General features: G+C 41.9%; 1 pseudogene; it reads right to left on the bottom strand.

Annotated features, from left to right (window-relative positions):
* Positions 1 to 3,927: 3,927 nt before the first annotated feature.
* LOC117289368 lies at positions 3,928 to 7,973 on the bottom strand (annotated as a pseudogene).
* Between the last annotated feature and the right edge of the window lie 8,368 nt (positions 7,974 to 16,341).

Here is a 16,341-nt window from a genome sequence, read left to right as displayed (position 1 = left end):
TGATGATATGGTGGGTGATTGAGTGTTTCACTGGCAACTCGGTATACACAGGGCGTGCTACTCCCGGAAATGATGCGATGAGCGTGTCAAAAGGCGTAGATAACTCGTTCACTAATACTTGGCTCAGTGAAGGTGATGTAGCTTCCTTACCTAGTACTGAAAGGTGGGTTGTCGTATCTATTAGTTGGCGGTGTCTTACGTCCACCAAGAGGGCGTAGTGCTGCAGAAAATAATGGCCATTGGAATATCTGCAACCAGAAATACCCATCTGAAAACTTGACGTAGCCCGATATTTAGTGTGCAAGACTTCTCCCCAAAGGTCGCTATAGGCGATTTATTGACGGCCTGTAGACGTACTGAGGTTGGTTGTAGTTTGCGTTGTTTATCCGCTACCGACGGAGGTAAAACGCTAACTTCTGCCCCAGTGTCAACCAGGAATCGGAGGCCAGTTGTTTGATCAGTGATGTAGGAAGGCGACTGAGGGAATTAACGCCAGGCTGGCTCGTCGCCGTTAGTTGCTGGCGGTGGCGTTTTCCGAGTTGGGTTGAGCGGAAGTGCGGCGGAAACAAGGACTAGTACACTTACGAGCGTTGCTGCCATACTTCCAGTGATACCAGCACTGTGGGTTGGATGACTGTCGATCGGAGGACTGGCGATCTGCAGGCGGGGTGGGGTCTCGTCGAGTGTTGCGCCCCTGCGAGAAGGAACGAGAACGACCTCGCCTCTGGGCTGCTTGGAAGTGAGTTGTCAAGGCCATCACCTGCCTAGTGAGGTCATCTACCTTGTTCTGGAGAACGAGTACCTCGGATGAGGCTTGTGGTGGTGGGGGCTGGGCAAAGTGGGGTGGCGGCGCTGAAAATGTCGCCACGTGCTGAGGGCCTGACACCTCGACGATCTTGTTGGCCAAATCTGCCAGCGCTCCGATGCCCACTGTGTCGGCTGTGGATGCTAAGATCGACTGTACAGGGGTTGGGAGGCGCTGCAAAAACAGCTGTTTCAGAATCTTCTCTGCAGTTTTTGACAAATGAGTAAAACAAAAAGTTTTCCTCTCAGTTTTAGCTTATAAAAACGTATTAACCCGTTATGCTATGGTTTTGGTGTAATATCATAACTGGTTAATGGGATTTTACATGCTTAAATTATTTTGTGACTCATTTCTCAAAAACTACTCAACCTCCATTAGTAATATTTGAAGGGAAGCTTTCCACTATCAATATCTTCAAACCCTGTAATTTAATATAAATCTGTGTACATTTTGAAAAAGTACCCGACTCCTTTAATAATGACTCGATCTATTTGTAAATGATAAAATCACTGACCTATATTTGACCTTAGAGGGCCTCTTTGAGACCACCAATAAAACTGTTGCAGTTATTGACTCCATTGATTTTAAAATCAGAGAAACATGACACATCTAGGCCTTCAATATGAATACAATGCAGGAAGGCAGTGTACACTGTTGTACCTCCATTTTGTTTACTTTCATGCTCCTTCGCTACGCTCATACGCATGAAAAACAGTTTATTTCTATTGGAAGACATATAATCACAAGTTAAGACACAGGTTTATGATTCTGAGAATTTATTATTAATGGTAAAGCATGGGAGAGGGCCGGCATTAGGCTGCTCTGTATGAACCACGACAAAGAATCAGTAACAAGGAATATGGGGGTTACATCGAAAAAGACTACAATTGCCAATAGGTATCAACGACCATGGCGCCATCATCCCAAAGCCCTCTCTTCTGCTTCTTCTTTCCTTCAAGCTCTTTCGGTGCGGCTTCTTCTGTTACTTGAACCTGTCTCAGCTCACCGGGCATGTCCTCACCGCCTTTCTCTAGGTGTTGTACCGTGATCCAACCGGCCTTGCTGCTATTGGCGATCTTTATCTTTCTTTTTCTTTCGGTGACCAGGGCTTCGGCTTCTTGAATCGCCTCTATCGCTGTCTTGGTGTAGCCATTCTTAAGCAGACAGATCTTGATTTTGTCCAGTGCTCTATCGCTGTCTCGGTGTTGCCATTCTTAAGCAGACAGATCTTGATTTTGTCCAGTGCTCTATCGCTGTCTCGGTGTTGCCATTCTTAGCAGGCAGATCTTGATTTTGTCCAGTGCTCTATCGCTGTCTCGGTGTTGCCATTCTTAAGCAGGCAGATCTTGATTTTGTCCAGTGCTCTATCGCTGTCTCGGTGTTGCCATTCTTAAGCAGGCAGATCTTGATTTTGTCCAGTGCTCTATCGCTGTCTCGGTGTTGCCATTCTTAAGCAGGCAGATCTTGATTTTGTCCAGTGCTCTATCGCTGTCTCGGTGTTGCCATTCTTAAGCAGGCAGATCTTGATTTTGTCCAGTGCTCTATCGCTGTCTCGGTGTTGCCATTCTTAAGCAGGCAGATCTTGATTTTGTCTTGATTTTGTTCAGTGCTCTATCGCTGTCTCGGTGTTGCCATTCTTAAGCAGGCAGATCTTGATTTTGTCCAGTGCTCTATCGCTGTCTCGGTGTTGCCATTCTTAAGCAGGCAGATCTTGATTTTGTCCAGTGCTCTATCGCTGTCTCGGTATTGCCATTCTTAAGCAGGCAGATCTTGATTTTGTCCAGTGCTCTATCGCTGTCTCGGTGTTGCCATTCTTAAGCAGGCAGATCTTGATTTTGTCCAGTGCTCTATCGCTGTCTCGGTGTTGCCATTCTTAAGCAGGCAGATCTTGATTTTGTCCAGTGCTCTATCGCTGTCTCGGTGTTGCCATTCTTAAGCAGGCAGATCTTGATTTTGTCCAGTGCTCTATCGCTGTCTCGGTGTTGCCATTCTTAAGCAGGCAGATCTTGATTTTGTCCAGTGCTCTATCGCTGTCTCGGTGTTGCCATTCTTAAGCAGGCAGATCTTGATTTTGTCCAGTGAAAGTTCACTTTCCCGCAAAACTCTCACTGAGCCGTGTTGCCTATTTTGTTCAGCTCTTTAGCGTCTAACCTGTTCGGGTCTCTTTAAATTTTACTGTTTCCTGACTTTTGGAGACTGTCGAACTTGCTGTTAAAATACACTATAACCTTGTGGAAAAAAACTTCAGTGTTAAACTCGCTGACTGAGGTGCTCTGTTCTGTCGACCTTGTAAGCATAACTGGAAACATAGCACACAGGAGAAATGCGTTGGCCTGAACTGACTTGATGGCGGTTTCTCCTCTCCTGTCTCCTCACTGCCTCCCGTCTCTATCTGTGAAGTTTTCCCCCAGTCTTCTCCCGTCTCCTCTCCTGTCTCCTCAACCTCCATGGCGTCTGCTTCCTCATCACAACAAGCTGGCCTCTGCCACTGCTCGGTAAAGGAACTCATCTTCCTCACTCTCAGAGGTTTCAGCAAGGGCTCCATACCTTCCTCTGGACATAGACATGCCACTGCTCTTGACACTATCCCTTATCGCTTGGCGAAGCCCATCACACTCCTCCTTGATCAGTCGACCCAACTTTGCTCTCTCTGTCTCCCTTGGTCGACGAACCTTGGTCTTGCCGTTTCTTTTCGCCTTGGATTACGGTTTTCTTCTTTCCCATTGGTAGAACGGTAAAACTCATCCAGTAATTCTCGCAACAGGCGTGGGAATGTGTCCTTTGGAACAGATGAAATCTCCTGTTTAATCTTGTAGTTGCATTTTTGTACGCGCCTTCCTTTCCTTTTGGTTAGCAAACTTCGAGTTCATTCCCTGTGTAGGCCGTCACTCTGAGGAAAAAATGGTCTTATCGCAGTGAAGGCGTCATAGAGAGTTGTGGGGAGGGATTCAAAAACAGGACAGTTGTCTTAAATGAAGGTTATCCTTCCTATATCTCCTTCAATATCAGCTGCCTTTGACGTTGTCATTGACATAATCTTCTGATGGCATGGATTCATCATCGACAGACAATGTTTCATTCTGAGAATGAAGCCAGAAGGTTTACTCCGAGGTGCACATTAATTTGAAGAATTCTGTATTGAAAAGGATGAAAACGGAAAACACAGTAAGTAGGGCTTCACGGTTTTAATTGTCTAGTGCACTCACTGAGCATCACATCCAATATGACATGGGATGGCATGGCATGCCTGCATGCTGTGTGTGTGGTGCACATGGTGATCCCATAATACTTACTCACTGGGGTTATTTCCAGGCTTCTGATTGGTTAAGTATGGCTGTTGAAACAAAGGGGTGCTGTCAAGCAGCTGTTGAATAATTAGAGGGGGCATAATAGTTGAAAATTTGGGGGAGGGGCATAATGAAAATTTAGGGGGGGCATTTAGGCATGAGGTCTCTACACTTGTCTACAACAAACAATGATTACTCTGCGTATCCTTTCACGAGATGTATAATGGCAGTTTGGTCTAAGCACACCATCTCAGAACGAGTATGGCTCTAGAGAATACTCCTCTGCAAACCTGTTAGAAGCTGACAATCTAAGTAGCTCTGAATTAGCTGGCACATATGGAATGTCCAATTTGACCTGTCTCACTTTGCTACAAAGTGACTTGTTGATTTGGGTTACCACAAAGTGACCTTTCTTTGTTGTCAAGCCTTCTCCCTTTCTGCACTTGTGGATGCCCGTTGTCGCTCCTCTGCTGCAATCTGGGTAAACTGTAATCTTGCTTTCCAGGATGTCCCGCCTGACCGCTGTTTTTACTGTGACAGACTGAAATAACATGTTTTTGACAAAACGCCGTTCAGTGTCCTTGTTCTTTAGTGGTGTTACAAAAACCCTGAAGAGATACAATAAGCAATTTCCATATAAATACTAAGCTTTGGAAAATACCAACTGAGCAAAGAAATTCATTAGAGGAAAATGTAGTAATGTCAGAACATAAACAAAGAAAATATAAAAGCATAAACAAAAGCTCAACTACACAATTTACTTTAAAGTCAAGTCAAGGTTCTGTTTGGAAATACAAGGCATGTATATGCTTTAACTTGTAGAAGAACAAATAACTAATTAAAAGTGCAATGACCTCTATCACTATGGACTTTGTAAACCATGGACTCAAACTAGTCCAATTATCTTAATGACCAACCAGCTAATAAAGAACTTTAAACAGAATATTAATAGGCCAATATCTAAGAATAAGCGATATGTTTAGTTAATGTTAATCAAAAGGATGTACAAGGCAAATGACTGCTTTGACTTGAGACTCCTTAAACATTCAACAAAACTCAGTTTAAGTGCAAAGAAATAATCTTACAATAAACCAAAGAAAGTAATAAAACACCAACAGTCTATAATACTGTAGCTTGCCACTACAAGTACTTAGCCTAAAGAAAACAAAAGCTTTGCCAGCCTGGTGTTCTGTAGGACAGGTTGAATACATAATTAGCTTTCTCAAGAAAGACATAAGGAAACCCTACTGGGAACAACCTCTTATCAGAACAGTTTATAAACAATGGCCCAGCTATAGTAAGAATGGCAATGTTGCAGTGATCGCATATCGATTGCTCAACTTAACTCATCACACAACACAGTTCACAAAGGCACATATCGATAAACAATGCTGTGCAGCATAGGGACCATCGATATACATTATTAACTTCCTAGCCACTAGCATCACACTCAGCACATAGCCTTAGGGAGTTCCTAATCTGGCCAGAGAGGTGATCAACATTCCACAGTGGTTGTATAATCCACAGTAGTCACACTGTGTGAAACAATAGTGAGAACTGTTTGGCCAAAGCACTGAAGTGTACTCCCTAACTAAATCAAAGTTAATATACAAAACTCAAGAAAACTTAATAAAACTAAAGACACATTATACTCTTTTGTCTCGGCAAACTATCAATTAAAACTACTGACTAAGAATATAGCAATTCTATAATAATGTAAAGAGCTATGGGTGATTAAAGGGACTTCATTGAACTTCTGATGAAAGTATCAATGAAAGTAAAATAACTGATTAACAAATATGAATTTATGAATAGCACTTAATAGAAATCTGTAAGAATACAAAACAAGTAAACACTCACCCTAGCCTAGATGGTTGTCTAACCAGTGGAGGTAAGATGACTTTTATGGATGAAACTCAACTGACTTTGATGAAACTTTAATAGTAGAATTGCAAATAGACACAGAGATGTTAACTGTACAATCTTTATGTTGTGAATGAGGTCCAGTGTGGGGTCTTAAGGAATGTGGATTGCAAGAGTGGCTTTGTTTATCTTACTGATGGGCAAATGAGGGCGCTCTGTTTGCAAGCAAGGGGCTGTATGCAAATGGCCTGTCACATTACTATAGATTGGGTTTCTCCTGGCTACTTTTAAAAGTACTAAAAGCACTATTCGTTATCACTTTTATTCATTCCAACTTCCTCTTTAGGTGTCATAATAATTTTAGACATTTGTTGTAGACAAATTGTTTTTTTATTTTCGTCTGCAACAATAATAATGCACGCCCCAGTTAATACAGAAGGTAGATAAAACCTTTGAAGTGCACACAAGTTTAAGACTTTTTCCACTGCTTTTTTGTAGTCTTCTGGTAACTATTCCAATCATCACCCACAATTATCAATAGTTTTCTTTGCTGAAAGCCTGTATTAGTACCCAAAATGGTGTCAACCTCATCAAAGTATTTCCAATCGATTTCGGCTCTCCCACTTCTTCGGTTGTTGTCCAAAACCTGTTTGTATTTGGTCTTCAGTTGTTTTATTTTGTTAGTTATTCGTGTAACCGATCTATTGTAGTCTAATTCTGCAAGGCGGCTTGAAATTCTTTCCATGACTTTCTTTTTTCTTGAGAAACCCTAACCCTAACCCTAACCCAAAATGAATCTCTGCAAGCCCTCGGTTACGTCTTTCTTTTCCTGAGCACTCCAGGGGCTTCGCTTGAATTGTCAATGCTTGACTTGTCGAGCTTTTGGAGCTGGATCTGTTTGGGTTGGTGGCCTTCCTATAACACACAGGAAAGAAGAGGTAAATTAGGAAACATAATCAAATGGGGCGTATACATAACCTAAAAATGTTCATTTTACCGATGTGACATTTACTCCTCTTTAGCACAAAAGAGTGCGATAAAGGTACCTGGCATTTTATCGCATTTTGGTCTAGGGGGGTAAACAGGGAATAGGACCAGCATATGCAAGAGACCTACAAGAGATATAGGCAGTCACAAATATTACAAACTTACTGCCATCAACACTGTCCTCCAAAGTTGGGTCACACGAGTCACCTGAATCACTGCTGTCCTCATCGCTGGTGAAGCCTTCTGCAATAAAAAGAAATTAAACTTCTACAGTTAGCTTTGATTGCTTTCTGGCACACAAATAACAATGTGGGCCAATCCGTTGGGTTGGGTGTGTGGGGTTGGGGGTGTACAGTGAATGAATGTTATGGGGGGGGGGGGTTACCACAGTTTGATTTAATTTGGAAAGACAAGTTAAAAACGGGTTTGTTTACCTCCAGTAACATGCAACTCCTCCAAAGATTTGCCACATGACCATGAAGTCTGCAAGTGTTTCAAGCTGATGTTCATTCAAGGCCCGAATTTGTCAAACAGTCGCTACATGTTTACGAAGCTTTGTAGACCGCATGCTATCAGCATTCTCAAGGCCCGCCTCATTTGCATATGCTCGTAGACAGTCGCTTCCTCGTATATGACCTGTGCCTCCGTAACAACTTTGTGCGAATAAGAAAATGTTGTCTTGTGCCACTCCAGCTGCATTTCTATTTGCGACCAGAGCCTTCAACCACGCCATCACATCAGTACCATGAAGCACAGGAACAGTTCTGCCCCTCTTACCAACTATTTCAATGACTTGGAACATTTTACAGAGGTGCCGTTCAAGATCAGTCATCACGCAATCACCATTCACAATGGCTGCACTACTGCGCTTGTGAAAATCTTCCAGTTTCATTTTGGATACTTCCCCCTGTCGTCTGTGGTTGAAGATAATGAGATGGCACAGTGTGACTTCATTCAATTTCTTCCAAGCTTGTGTAATTTTATGGCCCTTAGCAGAGTGTAGGAGCTGCACTTCCCTGTTGCCAGTTTCATGAAGGAACGATCTTATCGCATTTTGCATGTGGGGAGATCAGCACGTTTGTTGCACTTTCCTTGGTACAGTGTTCTGTGGGCATGGGTTGACACAAGTTCTGGCCACTTAATTTCACATAACTGCTTAAACTGTTCGGCCTGTTCCGCTTTTTGCCTAAGATTAAACTCTAAAGCACTTGCTTGCAGTATGAGTGCACATCTCTTGATGGAATGTCCAATCTTGAGTGCTAGAGATGGAACGTGATACATCTGTTTTCCTTCACTGAAGCCGGCAACATCATGAACAGCCTTGACGATATCAATCAGATGGCGGGGATGCACGAATACTTCCAGTGATGCATTTGGTTGGTGGGTGTTTTGTCTCAGTTGTATAACATGACGACCAAGTTCTCGTAGTTTGTTCCGAATGTAGCCATGTTGTGTAACATCGTGGCCAAGTCTAAGGTATTCACGTTTGGCAACTTCCAGAATCAAAGAATCATTCTTGACAATCAGACCAACATTGTCTCTCCTCATAGAACTAAGAACCTTGTTCAACTGGAAAGATACACCAGCAGGGGGTGGTTTTAACAAATCACTCTTGTTAGCTACTCGCCCCCTATAATGACCTATCCTACTGCTACCATCAGTCCGTGCAGGGAGCGCAGGCTTAAAGGAACACGTTGCCTTGGATCGGACGAGTTGGTCTATAAAAAGCGTTTGAAACAGTTTGTTATGAAATGCATATGGTTAGAAAGATGTTTTAAAAGTAGAATATGATGATCCACACAAGTATCACTCAAAACTGTACGGTTTTCTTCTAACGTCGCGAACTATCACGGTCGGCCATTTATGGGAGTCAAAATTTTGACTCCCATAAATGGCCGACGGTGTTATTAGACGAGGTAAAAAGAAAACCGCGCAATTTCGAGGCATATTTGTGTAGATCATTGTATTCTATTTTTACAACATCTTTCGAACCATATTCATTTTATTACAAACGGTTACAAAACGCTTTTCAAAGACCAACTCGACCGATCCAAGGCAACGTGTTCCTTTAAGTGGGCACTGATGACGCCAAAGATCAAGACACACGTAATAGCCATAACAATGTATGCATGGTCCATATGCGTGTGGAGATGCTTCATGATTTGGTCTGTATACTATAATAAGGACACCCTTTCCCTCTCTAAGGACTTGGCAATTGTGTCTGTGATTACCAATATTGCGGATGTGTAACAGAAGTTTCTTGCGGGCACTAATGTCGGTCTCCGATGCTATCTCTACAACTTCTCTCTCCTCTTTGGAGAGGATTAGTCCCAAAATCTTAGATATCTCAGTGGCGTCCAAACTGGCTATAATGCTGCATTTATCAACAATTTTCAAAGCAAGGACGTCCTCGCTGTGATAAAGTCCTCGATGTGCGAGTGTGTATTCACATAGAAGAGCTTGGTTTCCAGCGTTGACAAGTACAGAAGGGCAAAAACTCGGCCTAACCACTTTACATATGAAATAGTCATATAAAACTTTACTAAATAGATATAAATAATTCAAAACAGTAAATGTTTTTTTTTTAGCACATTTTTGTTGGCTAAATTTAAATTGTTTTTGTTTTACATTAAAATCTTCACACAAATCTATTCTCACAAATCATGAGGTGTTTGAAAAGTAACTTGACAATGATCATCGTCTCTTGTGAATTTGGGGTGGCTCTGGAAAAAAAGCCTTTTGGTTTCATGGAGTGACCATTGTCAGTAGCGGGATGCACACCCATTCCTTTCAATGGTAGCAAGAATCAATATCTGGATGTGGTTGATGTATATCGTGCACAGTTTAGGTGTTGGAACTTGTTGCCAGAAAGAGCAGACGCTGTCAACTAGTTCATCTTTAGTTTGTGGCTTGGCCCGCCACCGCAGATGGTGCTTGAGTTGATGCCAGAAGTTTTCTACGGGGTTCAAGTCTCGACTTTCCCCTGAAGCTTTTCACCAGTTAATCTTTGCCACTGTCATGTAGTCTGTGGCGACTTTGCTGGTATGCTTTTGGTCATTGTCCTGTTGGAATCTGTGCCCATCTGGAAATTGCTTTCTTTCCTCGCTGGTTTTTCCTGGCTGGTTTTAAACTAACTCCTTTTTAAAAAAAATTGTATATATCGTATTTTCCTGCGGATAAGACGCTCGGCGAACAAGGTGCAGGACCCTAAAATGACCACCAAAAATTCAAACGTCAGCAGACAAGGCGCACAGCCGCACAAGGCGCATGTTTAACTGCAACAAAAAAACACCGGGCGCCACCCGGTGTCGGTACATTGACACAAAGACGTAATTTGTTGCCTTTGAGGACCTACGTATACCGACCTTCATCCAATCAGCCAATGCTGTCAATTGTAACATAAAGTCCGGCCCAATCAGCGGGCAGAAACCATGGTCCACGCACTGTCTGAAGTTAATTTTATTTGCAACATGAAACATCCGACGTCCCATCCACAATGAGGATCCTTGCTGATACAGATACATTGCAACGACACAGACGAACGTAGCGTGTGTGTAGTAATGTATCCACCGGCCGGGATGTCGCTGCATGCACATATACATGTACCATGCGAGTTTGTAAAGCTGGCAATCTGTTGATTGCGCTGCTCTATCTCGAGATCGCACAACAGATGTTGGGGCCGGCATGTGGGCACCGTATTGAGGGTTCAGTTATCGAACATTCTCTAAAGTCCTTTTTATAATCCCCCGACAGTGTAAACGTGCAGAAATTTGGAGCACTGTACCAAATAGCACCAATAAACAGTCATGAAGTGATTCCATTGATAACTCAATAAATAAGGAAGGCACATTACCATGCTGTATTTAGGAGTCGATCTTGGTTATTGTTGTCGCCGGGTTCCTCTGGTGCAACGTCGGCTATTGCAAGTGGTTCAAAACGATATGGTTCTGCGCCACGACGATCCTCTCCCTCCGCTTCGTCATCACTTCCCTCCCTCAACTCTCTCTCCTCGGGAGAGCTTCCATGTTCGCTGTCACTATCAGCAGTGGTTGTAGAATACACATCTTCTTCATCAATGCTAAAATCTTCCCATGATTCGTCACTTTCTGACATTTTGAGAACTTTCGAGTCGACGTGATGAAGCTTGTTGCTTGTTGACTGTAGCAGTGCACATACACAGTACGCTGACAACAACACGGGACTCCCACACCTGACGTCACACGGATTTAGCCGAGCTGGGTGACGTCACGGTGCTTTTCGCGAATCTAGCCGAGCGACCCAGCCGAGTCGTGGTCAGAACAATTGTTTTTTTAAATGTAAATAACATTTGTTGGGGATGTACCCAGTACTTCAATATTTATTAAACACTTGTAAATAGATTAAAAGCACTACATGTAGCTACAAACTTTTTCTCTCGTTCAGCTGGGTCTTTAAGGATTTATTGCACATCTATAACACATCACCAAACAACAACCAACCAGACCCAACAAACTCAACCTCACAGACATCCAATCTCCAAGAAAAGATCATGAAAGTTGGCTCTCTTTCAGAGCAACCAGTGACACCAAACTGAATTACTTAGAATTTTTTTTACACAAATTTACAATTACAGTAATCATGTAATTTTGAAACTTCCATAACTCTGCTGTCTGCATAAATGTACCTGTAGTGATTGAGCATGTACACAGTGCACACGGCACTGAGATAAAATTACTGTGAGATGTACTGTGAGATGGCTCTTTGCAATGCACTTGACATTTTTGTGTAGTTTATGTTAGTTTGACTTGAAGCACATTCATTACCTGATGCATTCTTGCAAGATCCGTAGGGATTCTCCCAGGTCTTGGTGGTGTGGTGAAGTCACCTCTGGGGGCTGCTAAATTAAAATAATGATACAGTTTCTGGATAGGTTTGATAAGTTAACCACTGGGGACCTTAATTTTAGTAACATTTAGCAAATGGATTTATAAAGTTAAAGAGCACATTGTGTACATATAGTGCTCTAAAGGGAACATTGAACAATTCAAAACAGCAGACACAAAAAATTGTTCACATTTTAATTTTGGCACTATATCGTAAAGACATATAGATAATCATTCATGCTTTTACCAACCTTGGTTTAGTGCGTTTTCCAGTTGTTCCTGCAGAGACACGTTCTGAGATATGAGCAACACATTCTCATTTCTCAAAGTCTTGTTTTCTGCCGCAAGAAGTTCATAATTCTCCTGTTGGCCTAGTGCAGATACAAATATTTATTAAACACTTGCAAATAGATTAAAAGCACTAACTACAAACTTTTTCTCTTGTTCAGCTGGGTCTTTAAGGATTTATTGCACATCTATAACACATCACCAAACAACAACCAACCAGACCCAACAAACTCAACCTCACAGACATCCAATCTCCAAGAAAAGATCATGAAAGATACTTGGCTCTCTTTCAGAGCAACCAGTGACACCAAACTGAATTACTTAGAATTTATTTTACACAAATTTACAATTACAGTAATCATGTAATTTTGAAACACTTCAACTACTTAATAATTAACAGTCAGCTGTCTATTTTGGACTGACTGGCAGCTTTTTAGCCTCCCACTAATATTACCGGCAAATGTTCCTGTATATATTGCAGATAGTTTATTGTAACAAGAAAATACCCTGTAGAATACTTTAACACTTTTAACACAAGACATGCTTATATCATAAAACATAATGACACACATTTCACAGAAAAGGGATGTATTTGCATCTACTGTAACCTACCTAAGACACTGGTTTTCTTTGAGTGTTTGCTTCCCATGGTTAATATCTTGAAAACACATGGTAAGATTATAAGATTGTGGATCTTATGTTAGGACCCTGTACCTTAGTCCTTCCTTGTTTCTGTGCCGTTGGTTGTATAACCATTTCCTGTTTTTCACATTATTCTTCATTTCCATGGAAACTGCCACCTGACCCCATAGACATATTGAAATCAGCAAGTGACATGCACAATGAAGAATGGTCTATGGAAGGGTCTGGAATATTGGTGATCGAGATGGGAATCTGTCCTGCTGGACCTTCTTTAGACTTCACATCAGCAGGGTAGTCTGAGTTGCCAAGGCAAATGTTACTTGTCTTGAACATGTTAAGGATTTACTGCACATCTATAACACATCCCCAAACAACAAGCAACCAGACCCAACAAACTCAACCTTAATATCTTAAAAACACTATGTTAAAAGAGGCAATTTCTTTCTCGGGGGTGTTCTTTGAGCCTCCGTCCGCCGGTACAGATCTTCCCAGAATTCCCTTGGCATATTCGCCGGGTACCTCGATCGTGGAGCAGCTGCTGGGGTAGCAGTTCCCCTGAGCATAGCAGTCCCCCTGAGCATAGTCTGTTTGACAAAAGCAGGATACGCCAAATACTCTCCATACTGCTGCCCATTGTAGCTCTGTAGCATGCGCCTGGTGGGGACCTCATACATGGAAGTCTTGCCAATTCTTCCAAACCTTTGCCTGTTGACTTTTTCAACTTTGCTTCAGCTGTGTTGGACACTTTTCCCTGCACTTGTAGTAACCGTAGCACTTCAAGAACTTTGTTTGCATTGACTACAAGCCAGAAACTTACCTAAGACACCGGTTTTCTTGGAATGATTAGTTCCCATTATAAATTTGTTGAAAAACTCCTATCAATAAGCTGAAGTTCTCATAAGCTTTTTTAGGGTAACTGACCTTAAATTATTTGCCGGTTCGTTCCTCTTTCCTTCAGTAGCTGATATTTGTTTCCCCTTCATCTCCCGATTCTCTTCTCTGAATCAACTTATCTCTGGAGGTGTTGCTTCAGGTTCCGCGATTGGTTTGCCACCTTTGTCCTGTCCCGAACTTTAAGAGACAAAGATACTGGATTTTCCTAAAACATTTGGCCATCTGTTTGCTTCCAAGGGCAACTGAAACCAAATTTTCAAAATGACTGGCACAATATTCAAATTGAACATAGTTACTGCAAACCCTGCCCGCCATGAACAGATGAATGATTAATTAATTAATTGAATGAATGAATGAATGAATGATTTACTGATGATAGCAAGTTACAGATCATTGTTCCCCCAAAAAGTTCCACATTGCCACTCACACAGTCTCACGAAGCAGTCGGGGTAGTCACCATGCCCCTTGCAAATTCTTTGTCGCTTACACATCTTTTTTGAGTTGTTGATGCGGCAGGGCTCAAGGGACAAATGTTCAAAAAACACACAATGAAAGATGGCTCAAGTGGCTTACATCACATCCTTTGCGCAAGTTTGGAGTTCCGGTGTATACCATGTAAGCCACTCTGTGCACATGAACCATTGTGCGTTTGTTTGATCCCGGAATCTTAACGTTAATGAATCCATAACTCTTCTTGGAGTAGACCCACCATATCAGACATCCCTACGTCCCTTTCCCCCTGGACATCTTGGAAAGCAGCCCTTTCAATCTGGCAACCCATGCCTCCATTTGGTAATTTTTGTCTCTCGTAATTGTCTTGATTTATATATACATGTACTGTACTGGTTTATACTGCACATGTCAGCATGTCCTAAACTGAACTATGACATGTCGTGTTTACAATTCTAGTGTATGTGGCTCGAAGTTAAACCCCAGTCAGTAATGTACTCTCTCATAATTTCCTTAAAAACTTATTTTTTTTACCGAAAACTAGTGCTTGTAAAAACCAGTACTGGGGCATCCTCGCCACTAATATTAGCGGCAATTGTTCCTGTATATATTGCAGATAACATTGTGACAAGAAAATACCCTGCAGAATACTTTAATACTTTTAACACAGAACATGATTATGTCATAAAAAATAATGACACCCATTTCATGAAAAAATGATACATATCATCCACTGTAACTTACCTAAGACACCGGTATTCTTTGAGGGTTTGCTTCCCATGGTTAATATCTTTAAAACACTATGTTAAAAGAGGCAATTTCTTTCTCCGGGGTGTTCCCCTTTGAGCCTTCATCCGCCGGTACAGATCTTCCCAGAATTCTCTTGGCCTATTTGCCGGGTACTTGATCGTGGGGGAGCTCCTGGGGTAGCAGTTCCCCTGAGCATAGTAGTCCCCCTGAGCATAGTCTGTTTGACAACAGCAGGATCCGCCAAATACTCTTCAAACTGCTGCCCATTGTAGCTCTGTAGCATAGAAATAGATAGATAGATAGATAGATATTATACACATAATGAATGTTTATGAGTGCAATGGTGCGAATATGTGCATGAGTTGGAAGATGGAATGTTCTATTCAACGAGGCGGAGCCGAGTTGAATGGAACATTCCAGCTTTCAACGAATGAACATATTCGCACCATTGCACGAATGAAAAACATTCATTATTTGTTTTATATAACATCCAAGTAGAACTTTGTCATTTTGATTGAAAGAAACAACTTTCAAAACAAACAATTTCAACTGTAGAAGCCGAATGCTAGTAATTTTACTATGCCTTCTTGCAGTAACACCTGCTGCGTTACCAAAGACATGCGCACGCAGTGATGTTTTTACTCAGCTTTTTCGTTCCATCCGAAAAGTACCATTGCACGCTGGCAGCGTGCCAGCGTGCAATGGTACTTTTCGGATGGAACGAAAAAGCACGGCGAGTGACTCAGCGTGCAATGGTACTTTTATTTGCTATCACGTGACGGACAATCCTCCAATCAAATGGCAAGGATCTGCTTGGGTGTTATATAAAAACGTTTATTCAATGTTGCAAATAGTGTATAATACAGAGTAATATGGACAAACATCTAGGTCCGGGGAGAAGCACAGCTTTTGTTCCCCAGCCTATGAACAGACAAACCAAAAAAACAGACAGACATTAAAAATACCGGACAAAATCTAACAGGACAAAATTGACAGGTGTAAGACAGAAAATAAAGCCGTTACAATTTCTACATACAAAAATAACATCAGAATCTTAGTATTGTGTAAACACAATTCCAATTATAACATACATACATACATACATACATATCAGCATTTATATGAGGCGCCTTTTTCCCAAGGTTACAAAGCGCCTACAGAAGATGCAACAAAGAAAGAAATCCAAACCCAAGATGTTCCAATGTAAAGTGAAGTAAACGAGTCAAGTATTTCTGTACAAGTGAGTCTTAAGTAGTTTTTTGAATTGTTTATGTGAAGTTGCATGGCGAAGATGTGATGGTAATGAGTTCCACAGGTTTGGAGCACTAGCAGAAAAAGCACGCGAACCAGCTCTGGAGACGGTGCGATGTACAGCCAAGAGGTTCTCTGAGGAAGAGCGTAGGGAACGCGGTGGGACATACGGTTGTAGCATGTCGGATATGTATGATGGTGACTGGTGGGCAAGGGATTTGAAGACATGAAGACAAAGTTTGAAGTCAATTCTGTTTGAGAT

This window comes from Asterias rubens, chromosome 4 (assembly GCF_902459465.1).
Source record: "Asterias rubens chromosome 4, eAstRub1.3, whole genome shotgun sequence".
NCBI classification, from domain to species: domain Eukaryota; kingdom Metazoa; phylum Echinodermata; class Asteroidea; order Forcipulatida; family Asteriidae; genus Asterias; species Asterias rubens.
This window is presented reverse-complemented; position numbering and strand designations above follow the sequence as displayed.